The following is a 535-nucleotide window of genomic DNA, read 5'->3' as shown; positions in this document are numbered from 1 at the left end:
GGAAAAAAATCATGATTTTTTGCACCAATATTGTTTTTTTACAAGGGCTCCTTTCCCCCCAACTCCCCCCCCCCCCATCATTCTCGAGGAAAGTAGATCCTGTGGATTAACAGTGTGTATAAAGGGTAAATAGTATCCGTCGGCATGACGTTTTACACCAAGGATCACTCCAAATGAGATTTCTCCCTTGCCTTAAAATGCAAACGAGGATTTCTGTCTCGCCTTTGCATATCAAAGCCCGGCTGCTCAGAATGGTAAGATGTGATTATATTACGCATATTTTGTAATGTGCCGGTTGCATTGCGAGTTTTCACAAAGGGAGGCCGGCTGAAAAATTATGACGCTGGACCTTTTTTCCTCTGTATCTTCTCGTCGGAGCAAACGCAAAGTATCTTGATGGAACTCAGCTTTGAATAATGCTACTGTACACTTGCTGTGACGCATTAAGAATTCTGCACGAGTTGGATCCGCAGATATAGTTAGTCTACGCCTTTGTCGGAGGAGAAGGCGGGGGACTCTTGAAAGTGCTGCGAAA

At 44.3% G+C, this 535-nt stretch overlaps 1 protein-coding gene across 1 annotated transcript in view; it reads left to right on the top strand.

Moving 5' to 3' along the window:
- Window positions 1–535, top strand: part of LOC119581870 (disintegrin and metalloproteinase domain-containing protein 11-like) — a gene marked incomplete at its 5' end in the record, with an annotated part of 193,377 nt that overhangs the window by 120,981 nt on the left and 71,861 nt on the right.

The sequence above is a fragment of the Penaeus monodon genome, chromosome 15 (genome assembly GCF_015228065.2).
Source record: "Penaeus monodon isolate SGIC_2016 chromosome 15, NSTDA_Pmon_1, whole genome shotgun sequence".
In the NCBI taxonomy this organism is placed as follows: domain Eukaryota; kingdom Metazoa; phylum Arthropoda; class Malacostraca; order Decapoda; family Penaeidae; genus Penaeus; species Penaeus monodon.
Note: the sequence above shows the minus strand (reverse complement) of the source record. Positions and strands in the feature narration are given on the sequence as shown.